Here is a 22,178-nt window from a genome sequence, read left to right as displayed (position 1 = left end):
TATCCCTTGGCACCAAGTCGAAGGTGGACTTCAGATCAATGAATGCAGCATAGATGGTGCCGCCGCCGAGCCATACCACCTTCCAATAGATCAGGCAGAATCTAAACACCTGATCTATGGTGCTCATTCCCGATCTGAAGCCCACCTGCATGGGTGACAGAATATTCTCTGTTTCAATCCATCCCTGGACCCGTCCTAGGACCATACGTGCTATTATCTTTTGGATCGAATCGATCAAACTGATAGGGCGATAATTGCCTGGGATGGATTTATCGCCCTTTTTATAAATCGGAACAATTTCGGCTCCCCTCCATGATTTCGGGACTGTGGCTCCAAGGGCTAAGGTGTTGGCTATCATTGTTATATAAGGGAGCCACAAGGCGGGATTAGATTTGAATAAATCTGCCGGAATCAGATCCATACCAGGGGCTTTCCCTCGGAGAGTCAATGCAAGGGCCAGCTCGGCCTCAGCAACTGTGAAGGTAAGTTTTTCTCTTTGGGGGGTCAGCAAGAGTGTGTTGCCTGAGGGATTCATAGTTTCGGGGTCATCGGCTCTAAATTGGGCCGAGTAGAATGATACCCAATCCTCAAGGGGCACATTGTTTCCCGGGGTAGAAGAGTCCGCGTTTTTTCCCCATTTAACTAGATCCCAAAACCTTTTTTGGTTGTTAGTGGAAGATGCCTCCAAAAGATCCGACCAGAACTTATCCTCCCACTCCCGTTTAGCTTCTCTAAGGGTTTTCCTGTAATTGAGCCTTGCAGCTTTCACTCCAACCATATCCCGAGATTTAATGGCTGAAATGAGAGCTGCATGTGCCTCCCTACATTTCCTATTGTACCATTTTTGGGGCAAAGGATTTGTTTTAGTAGGAGCATTTCCGCACGGTAGGGAAAGAAGGGTTTTTAAATGGTCAAAGCATTTAGTATGTACTCCCATCACATTGTTAGCCAGTCCAGGGTCCGTCCCCAACAAATCTATTTGCAACATTTCATTAAGCGCATTTTTTACCACATTATTAATGTTGTCCCATAAACACTTGTCTTCCATGACCCGGGACCATTTTAGTCTCCTCCTGTCATTGGTAAGTTGGGCGTCCCCTGTATAGGTGGCAGTTGGCTCCTCCTGTCTATTTAGACCCGGTATCTTCAAAGACAATGACAGCGGGTTGTGGTCACTTTCCGGGCGCTGTAATACTGCCATGTCAATTAATAACTGCCAATGTTCCATATTCAGCAAAATGTAATCAATGCGGCTCTGCCTCTGCCCATTGTCAAAAGTACAATTTCCTTTAATGTCCGAAGTAGAACGGCCGTTACATGCACGAAACCCCTTTTGTAGGCAAAATGCCATCCAAGATACTGCCGCCTCTGTTGCCTTTGCCCTCTTTACCACTTGTAAGTCCGGGATACCCCAAACAGAGTCCTCCGCCATGCTCCAAGTGTCTCCCATATCAAACAAAGGTTCTATAGTGCAATTTAGATCACCAGCAAGAATAATGAGGTTGCCACTGTCCATTTCCGAGGTTATATGGTCAATGAAGTTCAACAAGGGTGGACTTCGACCAGCAGGCAGACCTCTAGCATAGATATTAACAATGTTCATAATTTGCTGGTTCCCTTTGTTTAGTATGATGTGGAGGAGATCCGGGTTCTCCACAGGAAGTTCAGTTGGATAGAAACCCAAGGATTGTTTCACCCAAATCAACAGACCGCCTGAGGCCCGCCCTTTACCCCCTTTAGTTGCAGGTTTAAAAAGTTAATATAACCCAACTTGTGAACAGGCTCAGTTGCCCATGTTTCCTGCAGCAGGATGATGTCGTAATTGTCCACAAAGTTCGACCAATCAGTAGAAGCAAGGCGGGCCTTGATACCCACTATGTTCCAGGACAAGATTTTCAAGTGATCTTTCAGATAGACCAGAGACGGAGGTTGTAAGGGCTGTGCAACTCCCTGAGGCATTCCCTTTATCATCTTTAACCTTTAGGTGCTTAACACAATCTACTGGAGCTATAAGATTGTCCTTGGTCGAGATCCCCTGGACAGCTGCGTGTGGTAGAGGGCTAAATAGCAGAGAAGCTTGACCTCCATCCTCATCTACTGGATTGCTGAATTGATATGGGCGCACCATACTATGCTCAATGGACTCTTGGGCTACTGCGCTAGCAAGCAAAGGCTCACTAGATAGATCGTTGAGTCAATCGATAGCCTCAAGGCCAGAGAGGGGGCCAAAGTGATTAAAGAGAAAGGGACGCTGACAGTCAAGTGGAGTTAATGCCAGGGGGTGTCTTATAGCTGGGCCCTTACGGAATAAAGGGTAGGATTGGGGGGTATTTGCCTGTGTGGATAAAAATATGATAAGGCTAATGTTTGTACATCCCCCTGCCTTGCAAACCTCGGTTCTCGTTGAATGACGTCTACCACCCACGAATCTTTAAACGAGATTAAGATACAATCTCCCTCCAAGTCTTTTGACCCATGTCCCACCCAATCTACTCTCCTCACGAATAGTATCTCCGTAGGAGTGGAGGGGGGTAACGGGTGGTTTTTATTCAACCAAAAAATGACTTTATTGCGAAGGTCGCCATAAGACTCCCTGGCACCCGGTTTTAATGGTGCTACACCTGTCAAGACGATGGTGTGTTGAGCTGCTTCAGGTGGTAAATCAACACAAGGGATAGTTGGTCTTTTGCGTCCCCCCTCCCTGTGGTTGGTGGAGGCAGTACGTTGGTCTCTTTGGGTGCTTGGGGGGGCAAGATTTAAAGTAGATTGTGGGGGAGGACCCATGGTTTGGTGCCCACCAGTATTTTGTTTAGCCACTGGTTTTGAGTGGGGCTTTGGTGCCTGGGCATGAGTGCTAACACCTGATTTAGAAGATGTAATATTAGATTTTTCACCCCCTTTAAGCGTGGCAATATTCGACCCTGTGGTTTTATTAGGAAGTATTTTACCCCTTTCCATATTGTTATTACAAGTGACCTTAGTAGATGTTGATGTTTTACTGGCGCCCATATTATTGGAATCAAGTAACGTTTGTAGCATCGTATGGTTTGAGTAAATCAAAGCCTCCATACTATCAATTTTTGAGGTCATGAGCCTAGTCCGCTCCAGGACTGGTAAGAGTAATGTTTTAAACATGGCCTCCATTTTTACTAGCAAAACTTCGTCACTATTAAGGCACATGGGGCAGGTACTTGAAGAGCCCAAAGCCGAAAGGGAAGGACATAGCATATTGTTAAATACAGAGGGAATTAAGGGGTTTGGGGGAAGCTCAGACCCCTGTCTCCTACCTTCTTGGGCTTCATTTACTTTAGGGATTTTTAAGTCTCTTTCCCCCGACAATCTAGAATCCAACTTTCTCTTCTTAATATTGGGGACAGGATTGGGTATAGGATGGTTAGTGATTTCGGCAGGATTAGAGATGTTAGAGTGATTAAGGGGGAGACATCCAGAAAGCTGACTAAAATCCGCCCCCCCACTAATCAAGGAATCATTATCATCATCCCCCTGGCTACATTGGGAAGCATCTATACTATGCCTTTCTTCCCTCAAAGTATCCACTGTTGGGCTTCCCCCTATGTTTTCTAAGTGGACAATTGCGTCCGTAGAGGTAGTGTGAACGCAGTTAAAGGCAGCATGTGGGGCAGAGGGCGCAGGGGAGGTGGAAGTAGCTAGGGCCCCCAGTGATGATCGCTTTCCACTAATAAGGTCTATTGAGAGTCTTTCCTCTACCATGGCAATTTCCTTTTCCAGGATTCCAGTGGCCCGTGTTATGAAAGCGTCAAAGGGGCCAGACAAGACACCCTTGGCGGTGTGGATTGGTCAGGTATACTCCAATTATACACATGATTAGGGAAGAAGCACGTGCACTTCAGCACTGATTAGTAGCGATAAAGTGATCAGAGTCCTAAGGCCAACAAAAAGATACAGCAAAATGCGGAGGTGAAAAGCAATAAGGTGGGGTTGGGACCACCTTAAGAATGCAAGGTCTAACAAAAACGAACTAAGGATAACATGAGTAAAACATCAGGTTTCTCTACAGCATTTGGTGAGACAAGTGGGCCTTCTTTTATCTTCCATAAATGCAATCTTTCCCGGACCCCATTATTATATAGCTCTTCAAGGAAAAAATATAAAGCACTTACAAAGGAGCCTCAAATACTCAAAGATGGTAGACTTCTGTAATATGGGCCATATACTAAAAGCAGCACGAAAACAGAGTGCAATAGGGTCCAAAAAACTTGAGTGACCCATGAGAGTATGCATGCAAGCCTATGGTATTCCAAACTAGAGATATACGCATGCAATTTTTGCTTTTAGGGGACAATGTGCCTGCTGAAAAAAACATTATTTTTAAAAAGTGCATTGCAGAATATCAGGAATTTGCTGTGGGACACCTTGAAAACTTGCATACAGATTATTTGCACACGCCTTACAGTCAGTTGTTGTGGCCGAGTGGTTAAGGCGATGGACTAGAAATCCATTGGGGTCACCCCACGCAGGGTCGAATCTTGCCGACAACGAGAATCTTTTTAACATCGGCTACAATTTCAGAAGTTAACCTTTAGTATTTCTTCCATGTCAGTTTTATAAATAGGTGGCTTATTTTGGTGTCACTATTGCCATATCACATATTTATTATCGCTCCCCCTTTCATATCTTTGCTATAACTCTCGTCCTTCATTAGCGCTGGTGCAAACGCTTCAAATTATTATACCCTGGCTCTCTCGGTCATACCTGTGCATGCACTTGAAACTTACTTTACCAATAAAAGAAGCAAATAGAGAAATAAAATAAAAGTGCTAGCTGGATTAGGCAAACACACTTCATAAAACTGCATTTTCTTTTCTATTCTCCCCCGTGTTACAAGCTTAACTGCTCCCTGTGTAATTTCTCTTTACCTGCTGTTCCTGGAAGAGAATTTCATCTACAAGCTCTTTCTGTGTTTTTTCCTAGTCTTTTCTTTCCCTTTTCTTAGATTTGTAACTGTTCCTTTACGTGCTCTATTTAGGCGCCATTAATCTCATTTGAGCTCCTTGTACCTGCTGCTGTTTTCTCCACACCTCATACTGTCTTTTCCCTCTTTCTCTGTTTCTCTGCGGTTGGTGGCTACTTTCCAAAGCGTCTGATGCCCCAATGTTCCTTCGTCTTGTTGTCAGACGTGAATTTGAAAAGCAACAAAATTAACAAGCCTTTACCACTCACACATGGCAGAAGTTTATACTTTAATTCAATGAGCTAAGAAAAGTGTGTTGTGGGGCCCCTGCGAGCCATGGTGCTTGCTTCATCATAATTAGGCATGCAGTCATTAGCCACAGCTCTGATTATGGGTCACTGAGGTCAGTTTCAATAATTCCTCAAAAACCTAACCATGCAGTCCCCATTAACTGTGTAGTTATCTTGCTTTACTGCTGTTTGTGTGATTAGCTGGGAGGAGCTCACGGCAGCATCCTCCCAATAAAAGTGTAGATGGACCGTTCCTTAACTCTTTCTTGCTTCACATACAGATGGCTTGAGGAGGTACAGGGGAGATGCAGGTCTAATAAACAGAATAGAATATCTGCGCCAGGTGTGTTTCTCTGCATTGGTGTCCCATCACAGGCCCACCAGTGTATGTGTGAACTTTGACTCCTGCCAGTTCACAAGCAGGCGGCCAGGAAACGGTTTCAGCCTATCAACCACTGAGGAGATAAAGCCTTTGTATAAGGAATGAGGAAGCAATGAACACATTCAGCCTATCACAGGAGTAGCCCTGAGTGTTACGAATTATAATTTCTTCATGTAACTGTACGTTATTGAGCCCAAGTAGCTCGCCGTGATCGTATAGTGGTTAGTGCTCTGCGTTGTGGCTGCAGCAACCTCGATTCGAATCCGAGTCACGGCATTGTGGTAGGCAATGTCACGGCAGTTGGGTTTTTCCTTTACAGAATTCCCAAATGTACCAGTTGTTTTTGTAAAATGTCTATTAAAAACAGATCCTTTTCAATATTTAAACGATCTAACGACAAATTATTTAAACACACATGATTATAAGATGTAGGTATACTGTACTTACTGACATAAATTATCGTTCTTGAACATATTTGCGGTAAGGGGAGCGGAGCTCTCCCCCAGGCCAATCAGAATGCAGATGAATGCAGTTGCAGTTGAGTGACCTGTGTTGTGGCTGTCTACAGGGAATGCACATATGTAGCTGTCTCGCAGCCCAATCCAGACGTCAATTGAAGACAGGTTTACATGCAAATAGAGCAGTAAGTGCAGAGAAATGCTCACTCTCTAAAAATGGCATTTATACAATAGTAAGATTAAATCCAACCTCACCAGTAGATAGGATTTATCAATAAATAAATAAAGCTTCTCCTCTCTGATATGGAATTACCCCCCAAAAAGTATAAGAGAATACCCAATGCTAACCTATGAGAGGGGCAGACCTCACAGTAGTGAAAAATGTAATAGACTGTTTGATACTACTAGGACATACAAACTACCACAGTACATTTCTTACCTTTAACTTACATAGCATGATGCCCCTAGGACTACTTAGGGCCTACCATATGGGTTACTGATATGTAATAAAATTGGAATTTAAGGCTTGACAAGTAGTTTTAAATGCCAAGTCGAAGTGGCAGTACACTGCAGCACAGGCACTGTAGTAGCAGGCTTGAGAGAGTTTGAAATGCTATTTCTTTGGGCGGCACAATCAGTCCCTGGGTATATGGTATACCACTTTACAAGGGGCTTTCAAGTAAATTAAATCTGTCAGTCAGGTGTACTCCAATTATACACATGATTAGGGAAGAAGCACGTGCACTTCAGCACTGATTAGTAGCGATAAAGTGATCAGAGTCCTAAGGCCAACAAAAAGATACAGCAAAATGCGGAGGTGAAAAGCAATAAGGTGGGGTTGGGACCACCATAAGAATGCAAGGTCTAACAAAAACGAACTAAGGATAACATGAGTAAAACATCAGGTTTCTCTACAGCATTTGGTGAGACAAGTGGGCCTTCTTTTATCTTCCATAAATGCAATCTTTCCCGGACCCCTTTATTATATAGCTCTTCAAGGAAAAAATATAAAGCACTTACAAAGGAGCCTCAAATACTCAAAGATGGTAGACTTCTGTAATATGGGCCATATACTAAAAGCAGCACGAAAACAGAGTGCAATAGGGTCCAAAAAACTTGAGTGACCCATGAGAGTATGCATGCAAGCCTATGGTATTCCAAACTAGAGATATACGCATGCAATTTTTGTTTTTAGGAGAGAATGTGCCTGCTGAAAAAAACATTATTTTTAAAAAGTGCATTGCAGAATATCAGGAATTTGCTGTGGGACACCTTGAAAACTTGCATACAATTATGTGCACATGCCTCACAGTCAGTTGTTGTGGCTGAGTGGTTAAGGCAATGGACTAGAAATCCATTGGGGTCTCCCCGCGCAGGTTCGAATCCTGCCGACAACGAGAATCTTTTTAACATTGGCTACAATTTCAGAAGTTAACCTATAGTATTTCTTCCATGTCAGTTTTATAAATAGGTGGCTTATTTTGGTGTCACTATTGCCATATCACATATTTATTATCGCACCCCCTTTCATATCTTTGCTATAACTCTCGTCCTTCATTAGCGCTGGTGCAAACGCTTCAAATTATTATACCCTGGCTCTCTCGGTCATACCTGTGCATGCACTTGAAACTTACTTTACCAATAAAAGAAGCAAATAGAGAAATAAAATAAAAGTGCTAGCTGGATTAGGCAAACACACTTCATAAAACTGCATTTTCTTTTCTATTCTCCCCCGTGTTACAAGCTTAACTGCTCCCTGTGTAATTTCTCTTAACCTGCTGTTCCTGGAAGAGAATTTCATCTACAAGCTCTTTCTGTGTTTTTTCCTAGTCTTTTCTTTCCCTTTTCTTAGATTTGTAACTGTTCCTTTACGTGCTCTATTTAGGCGCCATTAATCTCATTTGAGCTCCTTGTACCTGCTGCTGTTTTCTCCACACCTCATACTGTCTTTTCCCTCTTTCTCTGTTTCTCTGCGGTTGGTGGCTACTTTCCAAAGCGTCTGATGCCCCAATGTTCCTTCGTCTTGTTGTCAGACGTGAATTTGAAAAGCAACAAAATTAACAAGCCTTTACCACTCACACATGGCAGAAGTTTATACTTTAATTCAATGAGCTAAGAAAAGTGTGTTGTGGGGCCCCTACGAGCCATGGTGCTTGCTTCATCATAATTAGGCATGCAGTCATTAGCCACAGCTCTGATTATGGGTCACTGAGGTCAGTTTCAATAATTCCTCAAAAACCTAACCATGCAGTCCCCATTAACTGTGTAGTTATGTTGCTTTACTGCTGTTTGTGTGATTAGCTGGGAGGAGCTCACGGCAGCATCCTCCCAATAAAAGTGTAGATGGACCGTTCCTTAACTCTTTCTTGCTTCACATACAGATGGCTTGAGGAGGTACAGGGGAGATGCAGGTCTAATAAACAGAATAGAATATCTGCGCCAGGTGTGTTTTTCTGCATTGGTGTCCCATCACAGGCCCACCAGTGTATGTGTGGACTTTGACTCCTGCCAGTTCACAAGCAGGCGGCCAGGAAACGGTTTCAGCCTATCAACCACTGAGGAGATAAAGCCTTTGTATAAGGAATGAGGAAGCAATGAACACATTCAGCCTATCACAGGAGTAGCCCTGAGTGTTCCGAATTATAATTTCTTCATGTCACTGTACGTTATTGAGCCCAAGTAGCTCGCCGTGATCGTATAGTGGTTAGTACTCTGCGTTGTGGCCGCAGCAACCTCGGTTCGAATCCGAGTCATGGCGTTATGGTTGGCAATGTCACGGCAGTTGGGTTTTTCCTTTACAGAATTCCCAAATGTACCAGTTGTTTTTGCAAAATGTCTATTAAAAACAGATCCTTTTCAATATTTAAACGATCTAACGACAAATTATTTAAACACACATGATTATAAGATGTAGGTATACTGTACTTACTGACATAAATTATCGTTCTTTAACATATTTGCGGTAAGGGGAGCGGAGCTCTCCCCCAGGCCAATCAGAATGCAGATGAATGCAGTTGCAGTTGAGTGACCTGTGTTGTGGCTGTCTACAGGGAATGCACATATGTAGCTGTCTCGCAGCCCAATCCAGACGTCAATTGAAGACAGGTTTACATGCAAATAGAGCAGTAAGTGCAGAGAAATGCTCCCTCTCTAAAAATGGCATTTATACAATAGTAAGATTAAATCCAACCTCACCAGTAGATGGGATTTATAAATAAATAAATAAAGCTTCTCCTCTCTGATATGGAATTACCCCCCAAAAAGTATAAGGGAATACCCAATGCTAACCTATGAGAGGGGCAGACCTCACAGTAGTGAAAAATGTAATAGACTGTTTGATACTACTAGGACATACAAACTACCACAGTACATGTCTTACCTTTTACTTACATAGCATGATGCCCCTACGACTACTTAGGGCCTACCTTAAGGGTTAATGATATGTAATAAAATTGGAATTTAAGGCTTGACAAGTAGTTTTAAATGCCAAGTCGAAGTGGCAGTACACTGCAGCACAGGCACTGTAGTAGCAGGCTTGAGACAGGTTTGAAATGCTATTTCTTCGGGCGGCACAATCAGTCCCTGGGTATATGGTATACCACTTTACAAGGGGCTTTCAAGTAAATTAAATCTGTCAGTCAGGTATACTCCAATTCTGCACATGATTAGGGAAGAAGCACGTGCACTTCAGCACTGATTAGTAGCGATAAAGTGATCAGAGTCCTAAGGCCAACAAAAAGATACAGCAAAATGCGGAGGTGAAAAGCAATAAGGTGGGGTTGGGACCACCTTAAGAATGCAAGGTCTAACAAAAACGAACTAAGGATAACATGAGTAAAACATCAGGTTTCTCTACAGCATTTGGTGAGACAAGTGGGCCTTCTTTTATCTTCCATAAATGCAATCTTTCCCGGACCCCTTTATTATATAGCTCTTCAAGGAAAAAATATAAAGCACTTACAAAGGAGCCTCAAATACTCAAAGATGGTAGACTTCTGTAATATGGGCCATATACTAAAAGCAGCACGAAAACAGAGTGCAGTAGGGTCCAAAAAACTTGAGTGACCCATGAGAGTATGCATGCAAGCCTATGGTATTCCAAACTAGAGATATACGCATGCAATTTTTGTTTTTAGGAGAGAATGTGCCTGCTGAAAAAAACATTATTTTTAAAAAGTGCATTGCAGAATATCAGGAATTTGCTGTGGGACACCTTGAAAACTTGCATACAATTATGTGCACATGCCTCACAGTCAGTTGTTGTGGCCGAGTGGTTAAGGCGATGGACTAGAAATCCATTGGGGTCTCCCCGCGCAGGTTCGAATCCTGCCGACAACGAGAATCTTTTTAACATCGGCTACAATTTCAGAAGTTAACCTATAGTATTTTTTCCATGTCAGTTTTATAAATAGGTGGCTTATTTTGGTGTCACTATTGCCATATCACATATTTATTATCGCTCCCCCTTTCATATCTTTGCTATAACTCTCGTCCTTCATTAGCGCTGGTGCAAACGCTTCAAATTATTATACCCTGGCTCTCTCGGTCATACCTGTGCATGCACTTGAAACTTACTTTACCAATAAAAGAAGCAAATAGAGAAATAAAATAAAAGTGCTAGCTGGATTAGGCAAATACACTTCATAAAACTGCATTTTCTTTTCTATTCTCCCCCGTGTTACAAGCTTAACTGCTCCCTGTGTAATTTCTCTTAACCTGCTGTTCCTGGAAGAGAATTTCATCTACAAGCTCTTTCTGTGTTTTTTCCTAGTCTTTTCTTTCCCTTTTCTTAGATTTGTAACTGTTCCTTTACGTGCTCTATTTAGGCGCCATTAATCTCATTTGAGCTCCTTGTACCTGCTGCTGTTTTCTCCACACCTCATACTGTCTTTTCCCTCTTTCTCTGTTTCTCTGCGGTTGGTGGCTACTTTCCAAAGCGTCTGATGCCCCAATGTTCCTTCGTCTTGTTGTCAGACGTGAATTTGAAAAGCAACAAAATTAACAAGCCTTTACCACTCACACATGGCAGAAGTTTATACTTTAATTCAATGAGCTAAGAAAAGTGTGTTGTGGGGCCCCTACGAGCCATGGTGCTTGCTTCATCATATTTAGGCATGCAGTCATTAGCCACAGCTCTGATTATGGGTCACTGAGGTCAGTTTCAATAATTCCTCAAAAACCTAACCATGCAGTCCCCCCTAACTGTGTAGTTATCTTGCTTTACTGCTGTTTGTGTGATTAGCTGGGAGGAGCTCACGGCAGCATCCTCTCAATAAAAGTGTAGATGGACCGTTCCTTAACTCTTTCTTGCTTCACATACAGATGGCTTGAGGAGGTACAGGGGAGATGCAGGTCTAATAAACAGAATAGAATATCTGCGCCAGGTGTGTTTCTCTGCATTGGTGTCCCATCACAGGCCCACCAGTGTATGTGTGGACTTTGACTCCTGCCAGTTCACAAGCAGGCGGCCAGGAAACGGTTTCAGCCTATCAACCACTGAGGAGATAAAGCCTTTGTATAAGGAATGAGGAAGCAATGAACACATTCAGCCTATCACAGGAGTAGCCCTGAGTGTTACGAATTATAATTTCTTCATGTAACTGTACGTTATTGAGCCCAAGTAGCTCGCCGTGATCGTATAGTGGTTAGTGCTCTGCGTTGTGGCTGCAGCAACCTCGATTCGAATCCGAGTCACGGCATTGTGGTAGGCAATGTCACGGCAGTTGGGTTTTTCCTTTACAGAATTCCCAAATGTACCAGTTGTTTTTGTAAAATGTCTATTAAAAACAGATCCTTTTCAATATTTAAACGATCTAACGACAAATTATTTAAACACACATGATTATAAGATGTAGGTATACTGTACTTACTGACATAAATTATCGTTCTTGAACATATTTGCGGTAAGGGGAGCGGAGCTCTCCCCCAGGCCAATCAGAATGCAGATGAATGCAGTTGCAGTTGAGTGACCTGTGTTGTGGCTGTCTACAGGGAATGCACATATGTAGCTGTCTCGCAGCCCAATCCAGACGTCAATTGAAGACAGGTTTACATGCAAATAGAGCAGTAAGTGCAGAGAAATGCTCACTCTCTAAAAATGGCATTTATACAATAGTAAGATTAAATCCAACCTCACCAGTAGATAGGATTTATCAATAAATAAATAAAGCTTCTCCTCTCTGATATGGAATTACCCCCCAAAAAGTATAAGAGAATACCCAATGCTAACCTATGAGAGGGGCAGACCTCACAGTAGTGAAAAATGTAATAGACTGTTTGATACTACTAGGACATACAAACTACCACAGTACATTTCTTACCTTTAACTTACATAGCATGATGCCCCTAGGACTACTTAGGGCCTACCATATGGGTTACTGATATGTAATAAAATTGGAATTTAAGGCTTGACAAGTAGTTTTAAATGCCAAGTCGAAGTGGCAGTACACTGCAGCACAGGCACTGTAGTAGCAGGCTTGAGAGAGTTTGAAATGCTATTTCTTTGGGCGGCACAATCAGTCCCTGGGTATATGGTATACCACTTTACAAGGGGCTTTCAAGTAAATTAAATCTGTCAGTCAGGTGTACTCCAATTATACACATGATTAGGGAAGAAGCACGTGCACTTCAGCACTGATTAGTAGCGATAAAGTGATCAGAGTCCTAAGGCCAACAAAAAGATACAGCAAAATGCGGAGGTGAAAAGCAATAAGGTGGGGTTGGGACCATCATAAGAATGCAAGGTCTAACAAAAACGAACTAAGGATAACATGAGTAAAACATCAGGTTTCTCTACAGCATTTGGTGAGACAAGTGGGCCTTCTTTTATCTTCCATAAATGCAATCTTTCCCGGACCCCTTTATTATATAGCTCTTCAAGGAAAAAATATAAAGCACTTACAAAGGAGCCTCAAATACTCAAAGATGGTAGACTTCTGTAATATGGGCCATATACTAAAAGCAGCACGAAAACAGAGTGCAATAGGGTCCAAAAAACTTGAGTGACCCATGAGAGTATGCATGCAAGCCTATGGTATTCCAAACTAGAGATATACACATGCAATTTTTGTTTTTAGGAGAGAATGTGCCTGCTGAAAAAAACATTATTTTTAAAAAGTGCATTGCAGAATATCAGGAATTTGCTGTGGGACACCTTGAAAACTTGCATACAATTATGTGCACATGCCTCACAGTCAGTTGTTGTGGCTGAGTGGTTAAGGCAATGGACTAGAAATCCATTGGGGTCTCCCCGCGCAGGTTCGAATCCTGCCGACAACGAGAATCTTTTTAACATTGGCTACAATTTCAGAAGTTAACCTATAGTATTTCTTCCATGTCAGTTTTATAAATAGGTGGCTTATTTTGGTGTCACTATTGCCATATCACATATTTATTATCGCACCCCCTTTCATATCTTTGCTATAACTCTCGTCCTTCATTAGCGCTGGTGCAAACGCTTCAAATTATTATACCCTGGCTCTCTCGGTCATACCTGTGCATGCACTTGAAACTTACTTTACCAATAAAAGAAGCAAATAGAGAAATAAAATAAAAGTGCTAGCTGGATTAGGCAAACACACTTCATAAAACTGCATTTTCTTTTCTATTCTCCCCCGTGTTACAAGCTTAACTGCTCCCTGTGTAATTTCTCTTAACCTGCTGTTCCTGGAAGAGAATTTCATCTACAAGCTCTTTCTGTGTTTTTTCCTAGTCTTTTCTTTCCCTTTTCTTAGATTTGTAACTGTTCCTTTACGTGCTCTATTTAGGCGCCATTAATCTCATTTGAGCTCCTTGTACCTGCTGCTGTTTTCTCCACACCTCATACTGTCTTTTCCCTCTTTCTCTGTTTCTCTGCGGTTGGTGGCTACTTTCCAAAGCGTCTGATGCCCCAATGTTCCTTCGTCTTGTTGTCAGACGTGAATTTGAAAAGCAACAAAATTAACAAGCCTTTACCACTCACACATGGCAGAAGTTTATACTTTAATTCAATGAGCTAAGAAAAGTGTGTTGTGGGGCCCCTACGAGCCATGGTGCTTGCTTCATCATAATTAGGCATGCAGTCATTAGCCACAGCTCTGATTATGGGTCACTGAGGTCAGTTTCAATAATTCCTCAAAAACCTAACCATGCAGTCCCCATTAACTGTGTAGTTATGTTGCTTTACTGCTGTTTGTGTGATTAGCTGGGAGGAGCTCACGGCAGCATCCTCCCAATAAAAGTGTAGATGGACCGTTCCTTAACTCTTTCTTGCTTCACATACAGATGGCTTGAGGAGGTACAGGGGAGATGCAGGTCTAATAAACAGAATAGAATATCTGCGCCAGGTGTGTTTTTCTGCATTGGTGTCCCATCACAGGCCCACCAGTGTATGTGTGGACTTTGACTCCTGCCAGTTCACAAGCAGGCGGCCAGGAAACGGTTTCAGCCTATCAACCACTGAGGAGATAAAGCCTTTGTATAAGGAATGAGGAAGCAATGAACACATTCAGCCTATCACAGGAGTAGCCCTGAGTGTTCCGAATTATAATTTCTTCATGTCACTGTACGTTATTGAGCCCAAGTAGCTCGCCGTGATCGTATAGTGGTTAGTACTCTGCGTTGTGGCCGCAGCAACCTCGGTTCGAATCCGAGTCATGGCGTTATGGTTGGCAATGTCACGGCAGTTGGGTTTTTCCTTTACAGAATTCCCAAATGTACCAGTTGTTTTTGCAAAATGTCTATTAAAAACAGATCCTTTTCAATATTTAAACGATCTAACGACAAATTATTTAAACACACATGATTATAAGATGTAGGTATACTGTACTTACTGACATAAATTATCGTTCTTGAACATATTTGCGGTAAGGGGAGCGGAGCTCTCCCCCAGGCCAATCAGAATGCAGATGAATGCAGTTGCAGTTGAGTGACCTGTGTTGTGGCTGTCTACAGGGAATGCACATATGTAGCTGTCTCGCAGCCCAATCCAGACGTCAATTGAAGACAGGTTTACATGCAAATAGAGCAGTAAGTGCAGAGAAATGCTCCCTCTCTAAAAATGGCATTTATACAATAGTAAGATTAAATCCAACCTCACCAGTAGATGGGATTTATAAATAAATAAATAAAGCTTCTCCTCTCTGATATGGAATTACCCCCCAAAAAGTATAAGGGAATACCCAATGCTAACCTATGAGAGGGGCAGACCTCACAGTAGTGAAAAATGTAATAGACTGTTTGATACTACTAGGACATACAAACTACCACAGTACATGTCTTACCTTTTACTTACATAGCATGATGCCCCTACGACTACTTAGGGCCTACCTTAAGGGTTAATGATATGTAATAAAATTGGAATTTAAGGCTTGACAAGTAGTTTTAAATGCCAAGTCGAAGTGGCAGTACACTGCAGCACAGGCACTGTAGTAGCAGGCTTGAGACAGGTTTGAAATGCTATTTCTTCGGGCGGCACAATCAGTCCCTGGGTATATGGTATACCACTTTACAAGGGGCTTTCAAGTAAATTAAATCTGTCAGTCAGGTATACTCCAATTCTGCACATGATTAGGGAAGAAGCACGTGCACTTCAGCACTGATTAGTAGCGATAAAGTGATCAGAGTCCTAAGGCCAACAAAAAGATACAGCAAAATGCGGAGGTGAAAAGCAATAAGGTGGGGTTGGGACCACCTTAAGAATGCAAGGTCTAACAAAAACGAACTAAGGATAACATGAGTAAAACATCAGGTTTCTCTACAGCATTTGGTGAGACAAGTGGGCCTTCTTTTATCTTCCATAAATGCAATCTTTCCCGGACCCCTTTATTATATAGCTCTTCAAGGAAAAAATATAAAGCACTTACAAAGGAGCCTCAAATACTCAAAGATGGTAGACTTCTGTAATATGGGCCATATACTAAAAGCAGCACGAAAACAGAGTGCAGTAGGGTCCAAAAAACTTGAGTGACCCATGAGAGTATGCATGCAAGCCTATGGTATTCCAAACTAGAGATATACGCATGCAATTTTTGTTTTTAGGAGAGAATGTGCCTGCTGAAAAAAACATTATTTTTAAAAAGTGCATTGCAGAATATCAGGAATTTGCTGTGGGACACCTTGAAAACTTGCATACAATTATGTGCACATGCCTCACAGTCAGTTGTTGTGGCCGAGTGGTTAAGGCGATGGACTAGAAATCCATTGGGGTCTCCCCGCGCAGGTTCGAATCCTGCCGACAACGAGAATCTTTTTAACATCGGCTACAATTTCAGAAGTTAACCTATAGTATTTTTTCCATGTCAGTTTTATAAATAGGTGGCTTATTTTGGTGTCACTATTGCCATATCACATATTTATTATCGCTCCCCCTTTCATATCTTTGCTATAACTCTCGTCCTTCATTAGCGCTGGTGCAAACGCTTCAAATTATTATACCCTGGCTCTCTCGGTCATACCTGTGCATGCACTTGAAACTTACTTTACCAATAAAAGAAGCAAATAGAGAAATAAAATAAAAGTGCTAGCTGGATTAGGCAAATACACTTCATAAAACTGCATTTTCTTTTCTATTCTCCCCCGTGTTACAAGCTTAACTGCTCCCTGTGTAATTTCTCTTAACCTGCTGTTCCTGGAAGAGAATTTCATCTACAAGCTCTTTCTGTGTTTTTTCCTAGTCTTTTCTTTCCCTTTTCTTAGATTTGTAACTGTTCCTTTACGTGCTCTATTTAGGCGCCATTAATCTCATTTGAGCTCCTTGTACCTGCTGCTGTTTTCTCCACACCTCATACTGTCTTTTCCCTCTTTCTCTGTTTCTCTGCGGTTGGTGGCTACTTTCCAAAGCGTCTGATGCCCCAATGTTCCTTCGTCTTGTTGTCAGACGTGAATTTGAAAAGCAACAAAATTAACAAGCCTTTACCACTCACACATGGCAGAAGTTTATACTTTAATTCAATGAGCTAAGAAAAGTGTGTTGTGGGGCCCCTACGAGCCATGGTGCTTGCTTCATCATATTTAGGCATGCAGTCATTAGCCACAGCTCTGATTATGGGTCACTGAGGTCAGTTTCAATAATTCCTCAAAAACCTAACCATGCAGTCCCCCCTAACTGTGTAGTTATCTTGCTTTACTGCTGTTTGTGTGATTAGCTGGGAGGAGCTCACGGCAGCATCCTCTCAATAAAAGTGTAGATGGACCGTTCCTTAACTCTTTCTTGCTTCACATACAGATGGCTTGAGGAGGTACAGGGGAGATGCAGGTCTAATAAACAGAATAGAATATCTGCGCCAGGTGTGTTTCTCTGCATTGGTGTCCCATCACAGGCCCACCAGTGTATGTGTGGACTTTGACTCCTGCCAGTTCACAAGCAGGCGGCCAGGAAACGGTTTCAGCCTATCAACCACTGAGGAGATAAAGCCTTTGTATAAGGAATGAGGAAGCAATGAACACATTCAGCCTATCACAGGAGTAGCCCTGAGTGTTCCGAATTATAATTTCTTCATGTCACTGTACGTTATCGAGCCCAAGTAGCTCGCCGTGATCGTATAGTGGTTAGTACTCTGCGTTGTGGCCGCAGCAACCTCGGTTCAAATCCGAGTCACGGCATTGTGGTTGGCAATGTCACAGCAGTTGGGTTTTTCCTTTACAGAATTCCCAAATGTACCAGTTGTTTTTGTAATATGTCTATTAAAAACAGATCCTTTTCAATATTTAAACGATCTAACGTCAAATTATTTAAACACACATGATTATAAGATGTAGGTATACTGTACTTACTGACATAAATTATCGTTCTTGAACATATTTGCGGTAAGGGGAGCAGAGCTCTCCCCCAGGCCAATCAGAATGCAGATGAATGCAGTTGCAGTTGAGTGACCTGTGTTGTGGCTGTCTACAGGGAATGCACATATGTAGCTGTCTCGCAGCCCAATCCAGACGTCAATGGAAGACAGGTTTTCATGCAAATAGAGCGGTAAGTGCAGAGAAATGCTCACTCTTTACAAATGGCATTTATACAATAGTAAGATTAAATCCAACCTCACCAGTAGATAGGATTTATCAATAAATAAATAAAGCTTCTCCTCTCTGATATGGAATTACCCCCCAAAAAGTATAAGGGAATACCCAATGCTAATCTATGAGAGGGGCAGACCTCACAGTAGTGAAAAATGTAATAGACTGTTTGATACTACTAGGACATACAAACTACCACAGTACATGTCTTACCTTTTACTTACATAGCATGATGCCCCTAGGACTACTAAGGGCCTACCGTAGGGGTTACTGATATGTAATAAAATTGGAGTTTAAGGCTTGGCAAGTAGTTTTAAATGCCAAGTCGAAGTGGCAGTACACTGCAGCACAGGCACTGCAGTAGCAGGCTTGAGACAGGTTTGAAATGCTATTTCTTTGGGCGGCACAATCAGTCCCTGGGTATATGGTATACCACTTTACAAGGGGCTTTCAAGTAAATTAAATCTGTCAGTCAGGTGTACTCCAATTATACACATGATTAGGGAAGAAGCACGTGCACTTCAGCACTGATTAGTAGCGATAAAGTGATCAGAGTCCTAAGGCCAACAAAAAGATACAGCAAAATGCGGAGGTGAAAAGCAATAAGGTGGGGTTGGGACCACCTTAAGAATGCAAGGTCTAACAAAAACGAACTAAGGATAACATGAGTAAAACATCAGGTTTCTCTACAGCATTTGGTGAGACAAGTGGGCCTTCTTTTATCTTCCATAAATGCATTCTTTCCCGGACCCCTTTATTATATAGCTCTTCAAGGAAAAAATATAAAGCACTTACAAAGGAGCCTCAAATACTCAAAGATGGTAGACTTCTGTAATATGGGCCATATACTAAAAGCAGCACGAAAACAGAGTGCAATAGGGTCCAAAAAACTTGAGTGACCCATGAGAGTATGCATGCAAGCCTATGGTATTCCAAACTAGAGATATACGCATGCAATTTTTGTTTTTAGGAGAGAATGTGCCTGCTGAAAAAAACATTATTTTTAAAAAGTGCATTGCAGAATATCAGGAATTTGCTGTGGGACACCTTGAAAACTTGCATACAATTATGTGCACATGCTTCAGAGTCAGTTGTTGTGGCCGAGTGGTTAAGGCGATGGACTAGAAATCCATTGGGGTCTCCCCGCGCAGGTTCGAATCCTGCCGACAAAGACAATCTTTTTAACATCGGCTACAATTTCAGAAGTTAACCTATAGTATTTCTTCCATGTCAGTTTTATAAATAGGTGGCTTATTTTGGTGTCACTATTGCCATATCACATATTTATTATCGCTCCCCCTTTCATAACTTTGCTATAACTCTCGTCCTTCATTAGCGCTGGTGCAAACGCTTCAAATTATTATACCCTGGCTCTCTCGGTCATACCTGTGCATGCACTTGAAACTTACTTTACCAATAAAAGAAGCAAATAGAGAAATAAAATAAAAGTGCTAGCTGGATTAGGCAAACACACTTCATAAAACTGCATTTTCTTTTCTATTCTCCCCCGTGTTACAAGCTTAACTGCTCCCTGTGTAATTTCTCTTAACCTGCTGTTCCTGGAAGAGAATTTCATCTACAAGCTCTTTCTGTGTTTTTTCCTAGGCTTTTCTTTCCCTTTTCTTAGATTTGTAACTGTTCCTTTACGTGCTCTATTTAGGCGCCATTAATCTCATTTGAGCTCCTTGTACCTGCTGCTGTTTTCTCCACACCTCATACTGTCTTTTCCCTCTTTCTCTGTTTCTCATCATCAAGTCAACTTTATTTCGGTTTGTTAATGAACCATAAAAGTACATAACAGTTAAAAAAAAAGAATACATTTACAACTCATCCAATGCATTGTAGATCTCAATTGGCATATTTGCAGTAATCAGTTGACGTGCGGTTATAATATAACAATAAGGACATAACAATAAAATACAGAAACTAAGAAATTTCCTTTAAAACAGATAAAAAACTAATTATTACTAAGACGGAGCCATCCACCCACAATAAGCGGGTTACTACACATGGATCAGTCTTCGTCTAGTTAACCACATCGAGAACAAAAATTTAGAAATAGCAGTAACTATCAATGCATTAGTATCAGTTTTTAAAATTCTAAAATAGTCTATATAGTTCCTCAGTCCTAGGTTAACACATAACTGTATAATCCATTTTTTCCTGCTGACAGAATAAGCAGGACAAAACAAGATTACATGGATTAGAGATTCATTCGGATCATTACAACCTGGACAAGGACGAGCTAAACCCAATTTCCATTTATCAGAATAGGAGTAGAGGGGTAATGTACCATATCTGAATTGTAGAAACAATTTTTTTGCTAAGACAGGTTCTATAGCATCTAACTCTTTCTCAAAACTCTAAACATTCTTAAAGTGCAAGAAACTGTTGGTGAGACTAGATGGCCTGGCTGTTCGAAAGACCTCTTCAAGGTTATGATGTTTTATAGACTCAGCCAGGGTTCTCTTTGAGATAGATTTGCATGTGTCCTCCGGATTAGACCAGAGATTCTCCATGCCGATCTTGGACGCATGCCCCCTTATAAAAGATAACCACTTTATCCTCCCCACACCCGGGCGAGCCATAACAATTTTTAATTCTTCTCTATAACACTCAAGCTCCGGGACACTCCACAATCTACGCCAGTAAAGAAGCGGGCGTGAGGCAATTACTTCTGCAATTGGCCTCAGATTTGTATCCAGCCTTAGTGGAACTAGGGGGGTGTTAGTGGGTAAGGAGAGCAGTTGTCTAAGGAATTTGTTCTCTGTTATACTAATCTCGTTCGCTGGACAATGGCCCCAGAGTTCTGCCCCATAAAGGGTAGAAGATCTGGTTTGTACCTTGTATATTTCCAGCGGTACACTGACCAGCTTGTGAACACAAGATTTCTGCACTTTAAGGATACCCCCCATAGACTGAGAGAGGGTCAGATTAGCCTTAGTCATTTGGGTTTCCCAACTCATTCTATCATTTAAGGTCAGACCTAGATAGGTAAAATGGTTTACCCTTTCCAGGGCTCGTCCATCCATAGTTGGGCAAGGGCAATTAGTTGTAATGCCATTAAACACCATGTACTTAGTTTTGTCTATATTTATTACCAGATTCCTGTCCCTACAGAATTTGGTAAATTGATCTAACACCCGCTGCATCCCCATAGGTGTTTTTGAGAGTAGCAGGGTGTCATCTGCAAACATGAGTGCAGGAAATTTACCACCAGCTAAGTTAGGAGCATCACTGTTTTGGACACTAGTTAAGTCATCAACAAGGCCATTTAAAAAGAGGGAAAATAGCGTAGGGGCCAGTACACATCCCTGCCTAACTCCCTTCTCAATAGGAAAATCTCTTGTTAGCTGGCCATTTTTGCCATAGCGAACCTTTGCATAGGTGCCGTCATGGAGTCTTTTGAATTGGAGACATAGATAGGGTGGTACCCCCATTGTTGTTAATATGCTCCAAAGTTGATTTCTGTCCACCATATCAAATGCGGATTTTAGGTCCACAAATGTCAGGTAGAGGCTCCCCCCTTCCATCACCACATGCTTCCAGTAAAGGACCTGGAGCCGTAGTAGTTGGTCAATGGTCGAGGTTTTGGCACGGAACCCTGCTTGCAAGTGGGAGAGGATGTTGTTCTCACTAATCCAATCTTGCAAGCGTTGCAAAAGCAGTTTGGCATAGATTTTTTGAGTAACGTCAATTAGACTAATTGGTCTATAATTTGACGGGGCCAGCAGAGAACCCTTTTTGTAAATCGGAATTATTTCGGCCCCCAGCCATGTGCTAGGAGGCTCTTGGCCGTCAAGAATGGCATTAAATATGACGGTCAAGTAGGGGACCCAGATCTTCGGCTCATCTCTAAAAAGATCACCGGGGATCTTGTCCAGCCCAGGGGCCTTATTACTTTTTAACCCTTGGACTGCAAGGGTCACTTCCGACATAGTAAAGGGAGGGGTGGGGCATTCTAGGCTCGGTCTCAAGAACGTTATAGGGGACAGATTGTGGGTGGAAGCGGTGTTAGAATAGAGATCACCAAAATATGCACACCAAGCTTCCTCAGCTATATTGGGATCAAGTTTTACCTTCCCTTCTGCTTTCCCTGTATGGACCAAGTTCCAAAAGGTTCGGGT

General features: G+C 42.1%; 8 non-coding genes across 8 annotated transcripts; all 8 read left to right on the top strand.

Annotated features, from left to right (window-relative positions):
- Nucleotides 1-7,378: 7,378 nt before the first annotated feature.
- TRNAS-AGA (transfer RNA serine (anticodon AGA)) lies at nucleotides 7,379-7,460 on the top strand. Its single transcript has one exon. It is a non-coding gene; the product is annotated as a tRNA-Ser (tRNA).
- A 1,289-nt stretch (nucleotides 7,461-8,749) lies between these two features.
- TRNAH-GUG (transfer RNA histidin (anticodon GUG)) lies at nucleotides 8,750-8,821 on the top strand. Its single transcript has one exon. It is a non-coding gene; the product is annotated as a tRNA-His (tRNA).
- A 1,498-nt stretch (nucleotides 8,822-10,319) lies between these two features.
- Nucleotides 10,320-10,401, top strand: TRNAS-AGA (transfer RNA serine (anticodon AGA)). Its single transcript has one exon. It is a non-coding gene; the product is annotated as a tRNA-Ser (tRNA).
- Nucleotides 10,402-13,259: 2,858 nt separating this feature from the next.
- Nucleotides 13,260-13,341, top strand: TRNAS-AGA (transfer RNA serine (anticodon AGA)). The gene has a single exon. It is a non-coding gene; the product is annotated as a tRNA-Ser (tRNA).
- Nucleotides 13,342-14,630: 1,289 nt separating this feature from the next.
- On the top strand, nucleotides 14,631-14,702 carry TRNAH-GUG (transfer RNA histidin (anticodon GUG)). Its single transcript has one exon. It is a non-coding gene; the product is annotated as a tRNA-His (tRNA).
- Nucleotides 14,703-16,200: 1,498 nt separating this feature from the next.
- Nucleotides 16,201-16,282, top strand: TRNAS-AGA (transfer RNA serine (anticodon AGA)). Its single transcript has one exon. It is a non-coding gene; the product is annotated as a tRNA-Ser (tRNA).
- Nucleotides 16,283-17,571: 1,289 nt separating this feature from the next.
- Nucleotides 17,572-17,643, top strand: TRNAH-GUG (transfer RNA histidin (anticodon GUG)). The gene has a single exon. It is a non-coding gene; the product is annotated as a tRNA-His (tRNA).
- Nucleotides 17,644-19,141: 1,498 nt separating this feature from the next.
- On the top strand, nucleotides 19,142-19,226 carry TRNAS-AGA (transfer RNA serine (anticodon AGA)). The gene has a single exon. It is a non-coding gene; the product is annotated as a tRNA-Ser (tRNA).
- The last annotated feature ends 2,952 nt before the right edge of the window (nucleotides 19,227-22,178 follow it).

This window comes from Lissotriton vulgaris, chromosome 1_1 (assembly GCF_964263255.1).
Source record: "Lissotriton vulgaris chromosome 1_1, aLisVul1.2, whole genome shotgun sequence".
NCBI lineage: Eukaryota > Metazoa > Chordata > Amphibia > Caudata > Salamandridae > Lissotriton > Lissotriton vulgaris.
The sequence above is the reverse complement of the archived record's forward strand: the minus strand, read 5'-3'. Positions and strand labels throughout refer to the sequence as shown.